This window comes from Anabrus simplex, chromosome 11 (assembly GCF_040414725.1).
Source record: "Anabrus simplex isolate iqAnaSimp1 chromosome 11, ASM4041472v1, whole genome shotgun sequence".
Classification (NCBI taxonomy): domain Eukaryota; kingdom Metazoa; phylum Arthropoda; class Insecta; order Orthoptera; family Tettigoniidae; genus Anabrus; species Anabrus simplex.
In genome coordinates, this window is record NC_090275.1 from 10,983,960 (window position 1) to 11,003,688 (window position 19,729).

Consider the following 19,729-nt stretch of genomic DNA (forward strand, 5'->3'; position numbering starts at 1 on the left):
AAGCATTATTTAAATCGTATAACATGTAATGCCCCTTGAAGCATATCATCATATAGGAACATACTCTCTCCTGTGGAAGTAGTTTCTCTAGAAAACCAAACCAAAACCCGTGGTGCTACAGCCCTGGAATCTTCTCGGTCGTTATTCTTGGTTTTCTAACCGGGGTCGCTACCTCACCGTCAGATAGCTCCTTAATTGCAATCACATAGGCTGAGTGGACCTCGAACGAACGCTCAGGTCCAGATAAAAATTCTGGACGTGATCGGAAATCGAACCGTATCTCCGGAGTATGTGTGTGTGTGTGAGAGAGAGAGAGAGAGACGCTACCCCCTCCCCTAGACCGTGGGGCCAGCCAATGGCGCTACGGGCTCCAAACTTTTAGCTATAGGAATCTCCAGAATTTTACATGCCTCTTCTTCTTCCACTTTTCGCACACCTCGCGGGTGCCAACTGCATTGCGCATGTGTATTTGGCCCAGTTTCACGCCCGGATGACCCTCCTGACGCCAACCCTATGTGGAGGAATGCAATCACTATCGCATGTTTCTGTCGTCCTTGTCTTAATATGAAGAGGGGAGTGCTGAGACAAACACAAACACCCCGTCCTCGAGTCAGAAGAATTCAGCAGAAGCGATCAAAATTCCTTACCCAGCCGGGAGTCAAACCCGAAACTCTGTGAACCAAAGGTCTCAACTCTGACCATTCAGCCAAGGAGTCGGACAAACCTTAGAGTTTTAACATTTGATGAACATTTCACTGATGAATTAAAATTTAATTACAGTACGTACATTTTAACGACATATAACGCTTCGGGATAAGAATAATTTAGAAAAGGTATTTATTTATTTATTTATTTATTTATTTATTTATTTATTTATTTATTTATTTGTGGTGTTCAACCCGAAGGCTGGTTTGATCCTCCAACAGCTGTCATAGACAACTTAGGTGTTACTGAAGAGGCGTACTAGGGAAATGAGGAGTGAGGTAGTTTCCCGTTGCTTTCCTCACTGAGCCAGAAGTTGCTTTTATATATCAGTCTGCCAAGCCCACTGAAATGCGTGCGCGAACCGAGTCTATGAATGATATTTTTGCAGCATTCAGAGCAGGGACTGGCTGCATCAGGAATGTATTACCAGAATCACTGACACCACAGTCACTTTCGTTTTATCAAAGTCAAGAATGACTGAGACAGATCAGTGTTCTAGTCCATGTGCACTGTAAACACTAGGTCTCACCAGCACAGGCATAATTTAGAAATAATATCAACATTTTTAGAAGTTAAGTCTAAAATGAGTGGGTAAATGTTAAATCTCTGGCATGCCATGTTAACAAGTAGAGTTTGTAGAAATATGCAGTTAAAGTTTGTGTTACATTCACCAATGGGGGCGCTATAGCCTGTCATAAGGCTCACAACTTGGGAAAGGGGGGTGGTGATCATGGGCCTCCTAACTGAATCTGATATTGTTTCCTCTTTGGTCAACTCTTGTTCTATTCCGATCCCGACGTCATTAGGTAAATAATACTGCCATTTGCTTCACGTCCCACTAACTACTTTTACGTTTTTGGGAGACGCCGAGGTGTCGGTATTTAGTCCCGCAGGAGTTCGTTTTCGTGCCAGTAAATCTACCCACCCGAGGCTAACGTATTAGAGCACCTTCAAATACCATCGGACTGAGCCAGGATCGACCTGCCAAGGTGGGGTCAGACCGTCTGAGCCACTCAGCCCGATGACGCTATTAGGTTTACGAAGTCTGGGGCACGCTCTTCGTAGCCCTTCCTCGCCTATTTTCCTCCGATCAATGTTAATAGAGGATGGTTGCACTTCCTCTCAAAACAGTAATCACCTCCACCACCAAGGAAAGAAGTACTGGATAATATAGAGAAAGGTCATTACTAGCTGATGTACCCGTGCTTCACTACGGGATTCTCAGAAAGACTGACTTTGTGGTTTTCCTAACTGAAGCCATTAAAAAAAACTTCGGTAAGAATGTAGCGAATAAAAGCAATGTTATCATATAAAATAGTTGATCAAATGAAAAACCACACATTTTCTCACTTTTAACGAACAGTACTAACAGTCCAAAGTTCCAGACCTGGAGCGGCCTGCTAAAGAAAAAAGTTATCTAACTCCCCAGCTACTTCCCGCCAATATTCAAGCAGGCTGTTACACTCGGTACGACCGGGCGAGTTGGCCGCGTGATTAGGGACGCGCAGCTGTGAGCTTGCATCCGGAAGATACTGGACTCGAATCCCTCTGTCGGCAGCTCTGAAGATGGTAATCCGTGGTTTCTCATTTTCACACCAGGCAAATGCTGGCGCTGTACCTTAATCAAGGCCAAGGCCGCTTCCTTCACACTCCTAGCCCTTTCCTATCCCATCGTTGCCATAAGACCTATCTGTGTCGGTGCAACGTAAAGCAATTTTATTAAAAACTCAGTACGAAGCAGTAATCCCATCTATCGGAGATGAGTGGTAACAGAAGAACAAAGCACATCACAACAAACAATGGTCAATGTCATGTTATTGTTGATCAAATTTATGAGCTTTCTATATTGTAGGCCTTCACATTTAGTTTTCTTTCAACTCTGTGATATTAGGGCGTCTTATAAAATTATTTATAGCGTAGACTCTAGTTCCTTATTCTCCGACTTTACATACCGATTTTCATTAAAATCATTTTACCTATTTTCTCGTGACTCGGCGCTAATATGGACTTTTAACAAAAATCCAAATTTATAAATATCTCTGTGATCATAGCCGTTACGGTAACAATATATGACATAAATGATCGTTAATTTAATACTATATAACTTTAGTTGTGTAGTATTTATCGATACGACCACTAATAACATAAATATTTGAGAATTACATTGCAGGCCTTCCACTAAACTATCATTTCATTCAGAGTAAATACTATTTTATGGCCTAGATTATATCTACTTATTACCACGACTTTGCACACCGATTTTCATTAAATTCTCTTCAGCCGTTTTCTCGTGATGCGTGTACAGACAGACAGACAGACAGACAGACAGACAGACAGACAGACAGATATTACGGAAAATTAAAGATGCATTTCCTTGTTACTGTGGACATGACCGATACAGAAATATCACTATTTTTAAATTCTGAGCAATGCACACACAAAACTCTTATTTTATACATATAGATTTCACCATCATTTGTAGTTCAAGGCAATAAAACTTTGGACAGTGGCATGAACTGACGCTTAGGACTTTTAATTAAGTCAGCTAATATTACGCCTGCGTCATTCATCACACTACGAGAATCAAGAACCTGTAAATGTATTGTCATTGCACAAATACGGGAAGTGAAGGGCCTTCTCTTTGGGATAGAGGAACCAAGGTCACAAGCTCCTTCCTTCTTCAAGAAGCTGTGGGTCTACATCATTTATCCCTTATGGTTCTGAAGGATTCGTATTTTTGATAGTTGCCTTTGAGTTTTAACTTTGTTTCGCATTTTGTAATGTTTTGACATAAATATGTCTTACAGCTGGGGTTCATCCGAAATAGTGTACGTATGTATGTAACAACATGTGGGAGGGAACTGTTACCTAGCAACAGCACCTTGTGGGCTGCACAGGCCATGGCCATTCACCAATACTTCACATCACAGTTGCTAGGTAACATCGCCTTACAATTTTATTGAAAGACATATTCATGATCATTCGATTTTCCCAAATGTAAATTCAATAACAATGTTTATGATTTAGTTATTTGCGTTCAGTATGTGATCATTGTTGCTGAACTTGTTTGTAATTGTTTTGTCTTCCGACACATGTAAGCGTGGATGGATTATATCGTCCTACTGACAGCTGCCCCAACTAGGAGTCCCAATGGCTCCGCCTGCAAACCAATTCATCAGAACAACGGCTTATAAAAATATCCGCGAGATTATCTTTCAATCTATTTGGGTGTGGCTATCAGCAAGAGACTAACTGCTATTGTTTACTTCGTCACAAAGAGTTCAACTGATGATTTATTTTAAGGAAGATCAGTACTGAAAATGGGATTGCCTCGATCAATCTTTTCTCAAGAACTCGAGCGCCTTGCCCCCAGATCCTTACATGCTGCTGGCTTCTCTTCGCATATTCGCGGCTGATCCCGAAGCGAATTGTAGGGTCGACAACAAGACCAAAATCTTTCACTAGATCGATCACGACGATGTCAGCGAGAAGGCGTTCTACTTCTTCGTACACCTTAAGGCTGTCACATTTATGAGGGCTTTTCCTAATCAAGCGGCTTATTTGTTCGAGAAGTAAAGTCATTGTTAGAAAATTGAACACCTCTCTATTCAAATCTTCACCCCTTCAAAAACTAATTTCTGCCGTACAGTGTTTCCGCTAAGTGCTGTGTCCCTCGCATCAAACTGGACGTACGACATGTAAGAAGTGTGAAACATGACTCTTATTGGTGTGCAAGGAAGAACGCCATTGCCGTGTCCCCGTTGGCCCCCTGCCTACAGAATAGCTGTAGTCCAGCCGGCTGGAACAGAAGACGAGACGTGAGCCACAACACTCTTCTGCAGGAAGGGTCACATGAAAGTCAGGGGTGCAGTCCTCTCGTACGATCTAGAACAATGACTGAAGTAACACCTGTTTTGAGTGGTGTGAAAAAACCGAGCAAATTGACCGTGCCTTCGAACCCCACTGTCTTCAGACCTGAAGATGGTTTTCCGTGGTTTCCCATTTTCACACGAGGCAAATGCTGGGGCTGTACCTTAATTAAGGTCACGGCCGCTTCCTTCCCAATCCTAGCCCTTTCCTATCCCATCGTCACCGTAAGACCTATCTGTGTCGGTGCGGCGTAAAGCAGATTGTTGAATGGTGCGAAAATGTCTGTCATAGTGTCGGCTGGTGTGGGCTTGGCACACTAATAAAGATAGGAACGTCTGACATGGTGAAGAAAGCAACGGGAAACAATCTCTCTCCTCATTTTCCTGGTATACCCCATCAATGACGCCAAGATCTGCTCCTTATGAACCTGTGCAACTCATCGCAATCACTGAACACCTTTAAGGCAGTGTGTACCATTATAACCAGTATCTGGACTACGACCCTGTGGGTGCGGGCTGTACAATACATCCTGCCTGTCCTAAGTGTTCGTGACCACGAGGCACGCAGCTGAATCTGTCATTCGTTTTACTTACTTGTGTTTCTTGAAGCCAGAGACGAGGAGGGCGAGATTTGTGCTCACCAGTCTGTTGGTCCCTGTTCCAGCATGTGGATTCGACCAAGTCAGGAAGCCCCCATCTAGCGGCGAGGATAGGAATTTTGCCCGCTAGCGAAGCCTGTCACACTCCACTTGGGCAATGATTAATGACTGACAGATGAAATGATAATGGAGAGTGTTGCTGGAATAAAAGATGAAGGAAAAAAAAGGAGTGTCCGGAAAAAGACCTGTCTCACCTCCGCTTTGTCCAGCACAAATCTCACATGGAGTGACCGGGATTTGAACCACGGAACCTATAGGTCAGAGGCCGGCGCGCTGCCTTCTGAGCCATGGAGGCACCAATAATAATAATAATAATAATAATAATAATAATAATAATAATAATAATAATAATAATAATAATAATAATAATAATAATAATTTATGAATCGTTGAAATCCACTTTTGTTCTGATATTCAGTGTCTGTGACTCTCGATCAGAAACATCACACGTCTCTTTCCCCCAGAGTAACAACAAAGTGTTCCTTCTTTTGATTCACCAGATAAGGGCAGTGCTGTGCTATAACTAGGACAGGATACACGGCTAGATATGTTAGATGTTTCCTTCTTGTATTTCCGTTGCAGTGGCGCCCGGAAACGCTGCGGGCAGGTGTGAGAGGCCAAGGATTGGGCGCTACTGTGCTTCAGCTGCCGCGTGAGAATATTATTATTATTATTATTATTATTATTATTATTATTATTATTATTATTATTATTATTATTTCTGATGAGGCCTGCTAAGGACCACGTGCCAATTTCAATTCAGTTCTTCATAGTTAGTTGTTTTCTCTTCCTTCCAATATTCTTTCATCCTTTCACTATGCTGTTCCCTTCTGTCCTCGGACCACTTCGCACCAGGTTTCTTGTTCAATCTTCCTTGGAATCCCTCTATACTTACTACCCTCTTTCTAAAAATGTCTCTGTCTACAGTTTCTTCTTCTCTTATATTATTTCTTTCTATATCTATCCTTACTTCTTGAATCCACCTAATTGTTGCCTTCTTGTCCCAAAGGTACTTGAAAATCATTTTTGTTAATCTGGAATCATCCATTCTGTACATATGTCAGAAAAACTGCAATCTCCTTGTTATTTTTTTTTTTTTGCTGGGGGCTTTACGTCGCACCGACAGAGATAGGTCTTATGGCGACGATGGCATAGGAAAGGCCTAGGAGTTGGAAGGAAGTGACCATGGCCTTAATTAAGGTACAGCCCCAGCATTTTCCTGGTGTGAAAATGGGAAACCACGGAAAACCATCTTCAGGGCTGCCGATAGTGGGATTAGAACCTACTATCTCCCGGTTGCAAGCTCACAGTCGCGCGCCTCTACGCGCACGGCCAACTCGCCCGGTATTATTATTATTATTATTATTATTATTATTATTATTATTATTATTATTATTATTATTATTATTATTATTATTATTATTATTATTATTGCCAGCCCCGTGGTGTAGGGTTAGCTTGCCTGCCTCTTACCCGGAGGCCCCGGGTTCGATTCCCGGCCAGGTCAGGGATATTTACCTGGACCTGAGGGCTGATTCGAGGTCCACTCAGCCTACGTGATTAGAATTGAGGAGCTATCTGACGGTGAGATGGCGGCCCCGGTCTAGAAAGCCAAGAATAATGGCGGAGAGGATTCGTCGTGCTGACCACACGACACCTCGTAATCTGCAGGCCTTCGGGCTGAGCAGCGGTCGCTTGGTAGGCCAAGGCCCTTCAAGGGCTGTAGTGCCATGGGGTTTGGTTTGGTTTATTATTATTATTATTATTATTATTATTATTATTGCTGTTGTTGTTGCCATTGATGCTTTCAAGGCGCGTACTTATAGACATGATATAGGCTTCTGGGCTTATGCCGTGTCAAGAAAACGAGCTGAAATTTTTTACGTCTCGCAGAGAACTTTGCTCTGCGTCTTCAGAAGAAAATCTCGACTGTTCACGAGAAAGGCTTCTCAAAGTTCTCTGCGAGACGTAAAGAATTTCAGCTCGTTTTCTTGACACGGCATAAGCCCAGAAGCCTATATCATGTCTATAAGTACGCGCCTTGAAAGCATCAATGGCAACAACAGCAATAATAATAATAATAATAATAATAATAATAATAATAATAATAATAATAATAAAGCAGTGGAATGCCTTGCTATGAACAAGAAAGACCTGATAGAAAAATTGGAAATTAAATAAAGATTGATAACCATGAGCTATATATCTCTCATGTCATGCGGAGAAGGAGAATTGCATTTTATGGCCACTTGGTTGAAGGAGGTAGAAAGGGACCTGCCTGAGATAGGGATCAATAAAGACATATAAGTACGCAACCCGTTCAGAAGGAAACTAAAAGACCAGCAGCGTTTTCAAGAAAGGCCAAAGTTGAAGACCGGAAAGGCGTGAACGCAGGAAAGAAAAGAGGAACACCGACAACTTAGAAGGAGCACTGGGCAAAGACAGCTGAAGATATAATAATAATAATAATAATAATAATAATAATAATAATAATAATGGCGTGTGATCTTCGGAGAACCCTAGTGCAGGTCCTTCGAGTTGACTCCCATGGGCGACATGAGCACCTGTTACGATTGGATGCTACCAAGAAAAATATCTCATGCAGAGGAACTGAGTAATGGAGGTAAAAATTCTCGACTCGGCCGGGAATCGAAGTCGTTACGCCTTGGTTCAAAGGCCAGCATGCTATTCTCTTAGCAACGGAGCCTGACTCAGGGATAATGATTGCTGGTGCCAACGGGTGGTGATAGTGACAAGAGGGTGTTCAGAACGTGAAGACCTGTTTCGGTGGTGGGGTTATGCAAGGTGAATGAAGCAGGTTACCTACGACAAACATGGACTCGATCATGGAGAGTAAGAGAAGCAGAGGGAGACCAAGGGGACGGTTCTAAATATTAATGAGTGGTATAGAACTAAAGGAGGCGATAGGATTGTGGAGGGTTTTGAACGTGTTCGTAGTGGATCGGTGAGGCGAATAGCCTGAAGTAATGTTACCATAGCTAGTGAATGGTGTATAACTGACACTTCAGCTCACATTATCAGGAGGCCGTGAGTGTCCCTACGCAACCCTACACCATTCAACTTGTACGTGCCGGCACCCAGCAACAAGCGTATTGTCATTTGCGCATCTTGTGAGTCAAGGAGATGAGTAACTACATTTTTATCTCAGTAGTATAAATGCACTTTGATGACGTGACTCACAGTCATTCGTATTGAACTCTCCCACTTGGCGAGCCAAGCCTCCAGACAAACTCGTCGAGCGTTCATTGGTTCGTTACTCACAAGGGACCAGACAGATTTAATGGTAATAATCGTTTTGCCTTGAAATCAGCGGTAGTGTTATAATTAATAAGTGCGCAGCTCGGAGCAGTTGGCTGAAGTCACATAAAACACGTCTTGCAGAAGATGAGATTTAGACAACATCAACAGACTTTCAGGCTCTACAAACCTATTTTACTAACACGTACGGTACAGGAAAATAAGCTCACCAGACAAAAAATTAGAGACCGCCTATCATTACAAGCATAATAGAATAGCATATAACTTGATAAACGCCTAGGAAGAGAGTCCACAAGGTTGTGCAGGTTAAGCCACTCGCTGAGGATTTGATCGCGTAATTCCATCAAATTGCGGGGATGATGATGTCGGCGTTCTACCCGCTGTTCCAACATTATCATTGGGGTTCAAGTCAGGTGAGTTTGCAGGCCAGTCGAGATGTAATGGGGTGGGGGAGTGTTCATAAAACTAGTCACATATGCTGTTGTCATCTTGAAAAATCGGGGTATCAATAACATACTCATCATGCAGATGCTGACTGAAAGGCAGCACTTGATCATCAGAATGTTTAAATAAACCTGCTGGTTCATGTTAGTGGTCAACTCAGTGAGAGGGCCCATCTCCGGCTTGAACCTGACGTTGCACACATCCAGGATGAAATGCTTCATTTGGCGTTCGGTGCACTCGACGACGTGAATGCAGGCTGAGAAGTGATTCATCAGCCCACATTACGTTTCGCCAGTCAGCTAATGTCCACGTTCGACGATTTCTAATAATAGAATTTAATGGCCAAGAAATAATATCTTACAAAATGAGGTCTTTCCGTACACTCCCGAAGATGGAACCGGTCGCATTGTTTCTTGCACAATTTGCAAGTTCAGTCATTAACAGGGTTGTCATGTGTTGTGTTGTCGCATATTTTGTGATGGAATCCATTGCGTCATGATATGTCGCAGGTCGTAATTTGGACGTTGCCAGTCTTGAGTCATTATAGCATCCGTGGTGTAAAACGTGCTCCATATTTCTGTCTTCTTGTCGTGTAGTTCTTTTAACGCACTGTGATAGACAGGTGTAGAATGTAATAGCATCCATTCTCCAAGATCCTTTCTCTCACCAGCTCATATACCAACCATAAGGGGGTAAATTTAGATACGCTGAGCAGTCTTTTTACATAAATTGCCTTGATCCTTTCCAATTCCAGAAAACTTCTAGCCCATTGAAGACGAGCAACTTCATGAGCCTGTGTCAGCAGTGGCCTCTTGCGACGTGACCGACTCCAAATATTCATTGCATGCAGTTCCCGTCGCAATATTCTCTCGCTAACAGGCTGGGATGGAGCTTCATTCACTGACTGCAGCATTTCCTGTCGGGTTTGGAAAGGATTTTCATTCAGCCGCAAAACGCGTCTCCGGTCTCTCTCAGTCAGAGTCTTTTTCCGACCACAATTCTGACGTCGTGTAGCACACCACTGCTTGTAGACAGGTTGAATTGTCCGCTGCAAAACACAAACAAATCCAGCAACTTGGACATGGTTGCCTCTTTTCGCCACTGTCACATCCCTCACCGATCGCTACTGCCTTATGCGGTGAGCTCACTGAGGTGTTAGAGTTTATAATACTTGTGTAGGCTATCGTTTATTATCGAAGATAAAATATCATGTGGTAAGAAATCATGGTTTGTACAAGTATAAACGAGCTTGCCTGCACAAAGGAAGAAACTGCCGGATTTCTGTTCAAAATCCCTTATTTTGTCGTGCTGTGGACAGTTCCCTTTGGTTGTCGTCAAAGCCTCGTTCTTACTTGCATCCCTCCTCATGAGACGTTTGCAGCTCAGTTTGGCGTGGGTTTTATTTATTGTTGATACCTCCTTCTACCTTTCCTTCTTCAAACTTATTATTACCCCATGTCAGCAGAGCGGTATCCCCTAGCTCAAATCGGCACCTGAGAGACTCTTCACTTATCCGTTGGTGACCACGGATCCTCTAACTGAGTCTGGCTTTACTATCCGACCTCTCTTGTTCAACTCTTCTCCTCTTCCAACCTCGACAATATTAGGTTTGGGAAGCCTGGGAACTGACTGATTGGTACAAAATTCGTTCTTATTCTGATTCTGTTCACGACGGCTCAGTTTGTAGGGAGATCTGATCTCTTGATTGGTGTTGAGAGAGGATGGTTGCCCAGTTGAAGGCTGCCACATTCCAGCAGCGTAGCAAGTGATGTTATTATTTTAGAGATATTCAATACCTGGTATAGAACATGTTATTGACCTGTTTTTGACGGTTTTCGGAGACGCCGAGGTGCCGGAATTTTGTTCCCCAGTTCTTCTTACATGCCAGTAAATCTACCGCCACGAGGCTGACGTATTTGAGCACCTACAAATACGAGCGATCTGAGCCAGCATCGAACCTGCCAGAAGGCGAACGCCTCAACCGTCTGAGGCACTCAGCCCGGAATTTTAATTACTTCATGACTTATGTTTTAATTATATTTACAGCAGCAGAAATTGTAGGACTGTTCAAAGTAAGTAATGCGCATTAACATGTTCATATTTACCGCTCGAAGTGATTACTGAAAAAACAAAACGAAACAATTCATATCATTATTAAATTAATGTCAGTGTAGCTAAATTCTCTTCAACACTGAACCTGCATTAACGTGGTCATCATTTCCAGTTCCTTCTCATGTTGCTTTCAGTCCCGCAGAAAAGGAGAGATGTGCTGTTGGGAGGATCTTGAGTAGACTTCTAAGATCCTTCAGTGTTTCTGGTTCGATATTGTGCCCAATAGGATGCAACATTCGCAAAAGAAAGGAACAGGTCATTTTTTTTCTTTTCCTTGGATAATTCACTCTGCAATGGCACAATCAACCTTATACCACAATAAATATATATAAATCCAAATGAGATATTTCAAATACTTATATTTCAAAAACGCTGTAATTTATCCACACATAGCATACAACGAACCTCACCCTAAATTTTGAAATAGAAAGTTTGGAACTGAGGAGACAAAAGGATGACATGAAATTTCAATACAAAACTGTAAATTATGTTATTGACAACCCTGACTTCCTATGCCTCTTGAGCTTTCACGTGGCCGCTTTAATGCGAGGAAAGATGAAACTTTTCAGAAATAAAAAGTCAGAACAACCGTTCACAAAAATTCCTTACTTTACAGGCTTTGCAATGTATCCAACAGTGCGGTTCAGACAAACAATTCTTTGGACTTCTTCGTACCTCTGGACCATTTCCGTGAAAACTCTCTAAATAACTTGTATTGCTGATTTGAACCACAAAATGTTACGCCCTATCCCGTAAATGTAACAATAAGTCTTAGAACTAGAAGAAAATAATAGTTTAGATATGAAATTACACTTTTAATTTTTTATTTTATTCTTTCTTGTAAAGATTAAATTATATTAAATATGAAATATTGTTCCTTTCGCATTGTAAATATAATATTAGAATAGTTCAGATACGAAATTTTGTTTTTATCTATTTGTTTCTTGTTAGGTTTAGATATGAAATATTTCTTTTCCAACGTAAGTATAATTTAATTCAATTTAATTTCATTTCATTTATTGCTTGCTACAGGATTTTATCCCAATTACAGCTGCATTCTTTGTGATACACAGAGAACTTACAAATAATTATTACTTAATATTACCTGGCCTAACTTAAATCTATTCTAAAGTAATCTTAATCTAATCCTTTTTAATGAAAAACTTAACTACCTTCTAGAGACTCTGCACTGCCATAAGAACAAAGTTTAACTACATAAATAAAAGTATCACAATTAATACCAATAACACAGTATACAGTCTACAGAATTGATATTTGGAAATACACACAAAAAATCGAACAACAATACATTGCTTATTATGACATTAACGGGAATATGAAGGCTGGCCGGTGTGATGCTCTATTCCGACTGTGGGATCAATTACATGACCTTTCTTGCTCTCATGAATTCTTTTAAAAATATTGTTATGTTTGTACTGAAATCAAGAGCATTATTAGAATAGTTTAGTTATTAGACTGATTAGAAACATTGAAAAATAAACACATGTAAACAATTGCCAATGTATTTGAGATTTTCCTGTAGTACGCAGTAAATAAATAAATAAATAAATAAATATCTTTAACGGGTTATCGTATGGTCCTCTCCAATGGTTTTGTTTAGCATTAGATCATATATTTGTCATTGTTAGTATTCTGGCAATGAACACTTAACATGGTGCAACAACTCTAATGAGATGTTACTTATTTTGTTAACTTCGGACGTAACCAACGCGAGAAACAATTTCTCCCTAGTGTGGATATCAATGGGCTTTCTTCAGACCGAAGACAGATGCTGTATACACTCCTCTAGGCAGCAAGACTAACTAGCATTGTACAGTAGTTCTGGAGCGCAGGAGAAGTTCGATCAACTTTCTGTTCTGAATTTATAAAGGATAGATCGCATGTGAACATTATTATTATTATTATTATTATTATTATTATTATTATTATTATTATTATTATTATTATTATTTTCTTATTTTAATTTACGAAGGGAGTTTGCAGTAGTTCGTCGATACACAAGAAGCTGTTGTTCGTATGGAAGCAATTCTTTACAAGAAAACATTAATAGGTTCTGAATACTCTTAACTTAGAAAGTGCTATCTTATAGTAAGTACTCGTATATCGTAATTTTTTGTTTCTAAATATAATTTCTCAATGTACAGGAGTAACGAAACGCCTTTTTTGTTTTGTGAAAATAGATTATCATTAAGATGTCTCTCGATCATGGCCTGCACGGTTGCTACCTAACACTTCCCTCACACTAACTCTCGTCATGCAAATTTTCAGGTGACGGCCCAACCATGACAAAACACTCTCTTTCTAATTTAAAAAAAATCTGAAAAATGAACGGAAGAATTATTATACTAAAAGAGCTTTGATGACTTCTTTCATTCTCTGGATGCTGCACAAACTGGACTATCTTCCTCCGCATTGCTCTCGCCTTGGCTAGCACTACGGAAACTTGGCACGAGCCACCCGCACGAGTACGCCTGACAACGCATCGCATAGGCAACTGTTCGTGCAGCAGCGTCATGTCGTTCACATTCAGCGCCTGACACAATTACGCAAGGATCTATATTTACGCATTGCGACTACTTTGGCGAACAGTTCCGTTTAATATTGGATGTTAAGACACAAGGTGACCGAGGCGGCCATTAATGTTCTTTTATCACGATATCCAATTCGCATTCATCGGTAATGTTTGAGGTGAAAAGGTGAACTTCTGTAACTTGTAAGCTTGGCCACATAAATTCTTAAAAGTATGGGAATGAGGTAAACAGACACTTGGCTCACCTTGGAAATAGCAATAGAAAGGCTCATACATGCCTCCACGAAAGCAAAAGGAATGATTTACAGTAATTTCAAGGCATTCTAGAGGGCCATGTTTGTTTGTTTGTTTGTTTTGTTTTTTTACGTCGCACCGACAGACAGATCTTGTGGCCACGATAGGATAGGAAAGGGCTGGGAGTAGTTAGAAAGTGGCCGTGGTACAGCCACATCATTTTCCTGCTGGGAAAATGGGAGATTGAGAAACCAACTTCAGGGCTCCGACACTGGAGTTGGAACCCATCGTCTCCCGAATGTAAACTAATAACTGCGTCGCCCAAACCGCGTAGCGAACTAGCTCAGTAGAGCCACGCGCCAATACAAACCGCCTCAGAACTTTCTAAGCCCCGTGTTCACCTACTTCTGCTGTAATCTCGGATAACGCTCATTTCTCTATCCACCACAGAATTTATCATCTCGGTTTACCAAAAGTAAGTTTTCGCTTCAATCTGAATTTTAACCGTAAATTTTTCATACTGAAGCACGGAAAACAAATGAGTACGAAATATAAATAAGTTTTTAATTACGTTCTGTCTTTTGCAAATAATTTATGTTAAATTATGACAGCTATTGACCAGAAACTAAGAAAGAAGCCTTATATGATGTTCCGAGAGAAGGAAAAGTGATGTAATTTGGTGGCAGAATATACGGAAACAAATTATAGCCTGTACACTGTGTACTTCACTGAAAAAATAAGGCAATATTTCTTAGCTTTTCATTTTAAAATCATCCAGTCGTATGACCATACGAGATGAAGGCCTAAGTTGCAATCAGAATAGGGCCGTGCTGTTAGCGGCGCGTATCTGTGAGCTTGCATACGGGAGATGGTGGGTTCGAAAAACACTGTTGGCAGGCCTGAAGATGGTTTTCTGTGGTTTCCCATTTTCACACCAGGCAAATGCTGGGGCTGTACCTTAGTTAAAGCCACGGCTGCTTCCTTTTCACTCTTAGCCCATCCCTGTTCCATTGTCGCCATGAGACCTATCTGTGTCGGGGCGACGTAAAGCAACTTGTAAAAAATATATACATATCAGCCTCAAAACATTTCGGTTTAGCGTCGCGGTAACGTTAAATGAAGAAGAAAATCTAGGAAATGGACGCCTGTCGCTATTCGTTGAGCAATGCCTCATCAATTATTGTAACCATGACAACCAGTGTTCGGTCAGTCGCGACATCTTCTCACTGTGCGCTTTCTTCATGTAACTAAGAACTCTGTTCTACTCCTCAGTCCAGAACTGGCAGGAAAACGAACCCAGGGCCTTGGAATAAGAGATAGGCACACCACAGGGCTGGCTAAGAAGAAGAAGAAGAAGTCCGCTAGTGATTAGTGTGATTAGCTGCCACCCCCGAAGGCCCGGGTTCGATTACCGGCTCTGCCACGAAATTTGAAAAGTGGTACGTGGCTGGAACGGGGTCCACTCAGCCTGGGAAGGTCAACTGAGTAGAGGTGCGTTCGATTCCCACCTCAGCCATCCTCGAAGTGGTTTTCCGTGGTTTCCCACTTCTTCTCTATGTTATAAAATGTTATAGCTGATGTGTAGGTAGCTGCATAGGTGACAGGTTTCAAGTTCTGTGTCCGTAATTCGCTGCGGTGACGGAGAATTTTTATTTTCATTCATTTCATTTGGAATACTTCGTCGACCAGAGACTGAACTTGAGTTGTGGAATTGTCATGGGAAACGACACCAAACAAACAATGCTGTTAAAGAATGGAAGTCTATGTTACAAAGACTGATAGAAAGAGCTTCAAGGAGTTGTACCTAGTTTGATCTTCATACAGCCATCTCGAAGAGTCGAAGAGAAGGAACAATTATCACAGTTTAGGTTTGCAGCTAAATGTGAAGAAACTGAAGACAGACATGTTTTTGAGAAAAATCTCTTATTTCATGTTTTGTACGACGCTCCGACACAGATAGGTTTTACGACGATGGGACAGGAAAGGCCTAGGAATGGGAAGGAAGCAACCGTGGCCTTAATTAAGGTACAGCCCCGGCATTTCCCTGTGTGAAAATGGGAAACCACGGAAAACCATCTTCAGGGCTGCCGACAGTGGGGCTCGAACCCACTATCTCCAGATTACTGGATACTGGCCGCACTTAAGCGACTGCAGCTATCGAGCTCGGTGTTTATTATAATAATATCGTATATATGTAGGGTGATTTAAAACAGAACCATCATTGGAAATTCGGATATTTGCAGACTCGTCGTCCAGGTGGCAGCACACTGGCTTCTTAAACCGTTCTCTGGACTTTGGATGTTTGTGCCTTAAAACATGGACGTTTTGTGTCCACGTGCCCTTAAGCGAAGTTGTAAACGATCCATTGTATGAAATGGCACCCTGATGTTATTTCATGGTGGATATAGTAACTTTAGATCTGTCACTTGGAACAGGCCGGAGTCAAATGTAAATCTCAGTCTGAGTTTCGGCAGTGACTGCTGAGAGAGCGACCAGTTAGTCATGAGACCACTCGTGCTGTGTGGTCCAGCTCACTTCGTGTAGGCTTATCTGTAACCACATAGCACTTGGCGGAGCAGAAACACTCAGCAGTATCAAATGTGTGCTTCGTCAGATATAGATGAGATTACGAAGATTATACGTAGACTAAATATACAGCTAGCACTTAGGAAAAAACAAGTTTCTGAACCCTATTTCACATATGAAAGTAATAATATAGTAAATATCAGTAAAATATGTAATTACATCCAACATGCCGTGATCGACATGTACTTTTCATGTCATAGGACCAACTTTGATAGGTCTGCCAAGTTTGAAGCTGTGTATTAGATGTGAAAAATATTTGAAACTGTGAAAATGTAGAATATCAACAGTGAAATGACACAAGTTATCAACCACTCGTAACGAAGAGGAACTGGGAGCAAAGGCGAGTCTATATGTGACGCTCTCCAGAAAATCAAACCTTAAGTCAAAAAATCTTATTTTTGATTTATTCTGATAGTAGGTAAATTTGTGATCATTCTCGTGAAAACCGGAAGTGATCACTTTATGTAACTTTAAAGTTGTAAGACAGAATTTATTGAATTTCGAGAAAATCGACTGGAAATGTGGAATAGTACTCCTAAAATATATTAAGGATTTAACAAAATCTGGATGTTTCACTAAATAAAGGAATAATTGTCATAAATATTTTGGAGTTTCATTCGCCGGGAAGGAAATATATAAATATTTAAAATTTGTAAACAACGGAAACGGCAAGTTTTAATCTAGCGACGTTCTGTCTTAAGATGTACAAAGAAGATTAAGTTACAGTAATAATAATAATAATAATAATGCTGGATATTCTAAAAGATCGTTCTGAAACTACACAGAGACTATCCACATAAGGATTTACATTATTGATCTATCTTGTATGTAATATTCATAAAATATGTAGTAACTTATTATTAATGCAATAAGTTTACAAAAATGTGCGTGTATTTCCTTTATTGTGATTTGTCGTCATGATATGAGACTTCTGACTCCTTGGCTGAATGGTAAGCGTTGAGGCCTTCACATCAGACAGTCGCGGGTTCGATTCTCAGCCAGATCGGGGATTTCAATCGCGTGTGATAAATTCTTCTGGCGTGGGGACTGGGTGCCACACTACCAACCACCACAGAGACAGAAAGGGTTGGTGTCAGGAAGGGTATGTTGGCACTAAAAACGATTAAAATAGGCAGGCGTTTAGGCGTTAAAAATAGCCACCATTGTATAAAATAGACAAGTAAATAGGCACAAAAATTTACTTGTACATGAAATGAAATGGCGTATGGCTTTTTAGTGCCGGGAGTGTCCGAGGACATGTTCGGCTCGCCAGGTGCAGGTCTTTTGATTTGACTCCCGTAGGCGACCTGCGTGCCGTGATGAGGATAAAGACAACACATACACCCAGCCCCTGTGCCAGCGAAATTAACCAATGATGGTTAAAATTCCCGACCCTGCCGGGAATCGAACCCGGGATCCCTTTGACCAAAGGCCAGCACGCTAACCACTTAGCCATGGAGACGGACAGCTACTTGTAGTTTAATGTTTTATAAAGCACCCCTTTCCCCTAGGGGTGCCTTACTCCCGCGGTGTTTGTCTCCAGAGAGTTAAGCTGTATCAAGTTTGGTTGAACGTGCTCAATGTGGGGAACGTGCTCGTCATGACCCCTTCCTACATACACAGCCAGACTAGCATGATACAGAGCAAGTCCCTGTCCGTCAAGGTCGATCCAGTCTCGGCGACGCTTTGTACTTAATAACACGTCCTGACGGACTGATTCATCACCGCCGAGCCAAAACTACTGAACATAAAGAAATGGCATTTTGGGATATTCCGCCGCTGAGGGGGTGAAAAGGGGGTTGAATTTTTAAAATGATTATATTTCAAAACCTGAACAGTTTAAAGACGTGAAAATTGGCACTTGGAATCTCCTTTGAATATAAAGAAACACCTTTATTTTTCCACGGTTTCCCACATGTACTGTAGAGTTCCATGTCGCATGTTCCAGAGTTAGCTTTGCCAGTAGCCTGGTCATCTTAACCCCAAAAGGCAATGCCACAAACGTAGTTTACAAAGAGGTTCTGGGGAAAGTGAAACAATTTTTCGGTGAGTTTTTATACGTACTTTTGGGAATTTTAGATAATGTCTTTGGTGCAGTACACAGGAACGATTACTTTTATCAAATTATGAAATCTAAGTGCGGCCAGTATCCAGTAGTCGGGAGATAGTAGGTTCGAACCCCACTGTCGGCAGCCCTCAAAATGGTTTTCCGTGGTTTCCCATTTTCAAACCAGGCAAATACTGGGGCTGTACCTTAATTAAGGCCACGCCCGCTTCCTTCCCACTCCTAGCCCTTTCCTGTCCCATCGTCGCCATAAGACCTATCTGTGTCGGTGCGACGTAAAGCAACTAGCAAAAAAAAAAAGTAATTATGAAATCCTCGCGAGCGAAGCCCCGGGTAACAGCTAGTTAATTATATAAAATTAGTCATCGTAAAAAAAAGGCTATCGGATTTCGTTCGAACTACTTCACAAACCTTTCCAGGAGAAATAAGAACAAATTGTGACATTTTCAGCGAAACAAGACCAGTAGTTTTCGAGTCCATTCGAGACAGACAAAGAAACATTTATTTGCATATATATATATATATATATATATAGATTTTGGGTGTATTCAATTCATATTATTTGAAAACAACCAAGTGTTACGCTCTTTTTGGCCGGGAGTGTGTTTGAACGAACGGCAGCTTTAATATTGTTCACTGTTATTTTACGTAATCAGATCGTCAATAACTCAGAAGTTCCCGGCCGTTCTCTACACCTGCACACGTGTTCGAGACAATGAAGATAACGTGTTTGTTTTCAGAAAGAAATTTGTGAAGATGGAGCAATTACAATGATTAATAACGATAATTTTGGAAGCCCCTAATCAAACGGGGCGTCTCGTTCCGTGAACATTGTCCAGGGAGTGAGGTTATGACCCGAGTCCCTTCACTTCTTCTGTTAACTGATGGCCGCACAATTATTTACGATCCATTCACTCACACATGTCCCCCTCCTCGCGAACAGGTGAGAAAGTCTTGTCGTGATGTCCACCCCACCACCTCTCTCCGCTTTCTCATTGGTCCACCTTTTCCGCCATTCTAGGTCAAGATGGCTGCCCCCAAGATAATTTCGCTCGCAACGTCTTCATATTTCATGGAGGAATCTCATGACATCACATCATCATATGTGTATAATAATATACAAAATAACATATTATTAAACACTAGAGTCGTTAGTTATTTTATTGCCACATACGATAATGATAACAATTGCGTATCAAAGAACGCTGTCACGTTTTTTCAAGTT